General features: G+C 50.0%; 1 protein-coding gene across 1 annotated transcript in view; it reads right to left on the reverse strand.

The window, feature by feature from the left end:
* Window positions 1-216, reverse strand: part of CNIH1 (cornichon family AMPA receptor auxiliary protein 1) — a gene marked incomplete at its 5' end in the record, with an annotated part of 5,789 nt that overhangs the window by 2,962 nt on the left and 2,611 nt on the right. The window lies entirely within an intron of this gene.

Below are 216 nucleotides of genomic sequence, written 5' to 3' on the forward strand. Positions count from 1 at the left end.
TTTGTCGGCAAAAAGCTGGTTTGTGTTTTCCTATTTTACAGCTTCGTTTTGCTATTCACACACGTCATCATCATTGTCTTGCAAATTCCAACCGTTGCCAAGACGTCACATCCCAGGCAAAGCTTTCTCAAAGCAGAGCAGCAGCCAGGGCATCACGCACATCGCTCCGCAGAGCGCCGGTTCCCTTCCAAGTACCCAGTGTGCATGCTCTAGAGC

This window comes from Eurypyga helias, unplaced genomic scaffold (genome assembly GCF_000690775.1).
Source record: "Eurypyga helias isolate BGI_N326 unplaced genomic scaffold, ASM69077v1 scaffold12497, whole genome shotgun sequence".
NCBI classification, from domain to species: domain Eukaryota; kingdom Metazoa; phylum Chordata; class Aves; order Eurypygiformes; family Eurypygidae; genus Eurypyga; species Eurypyga helias.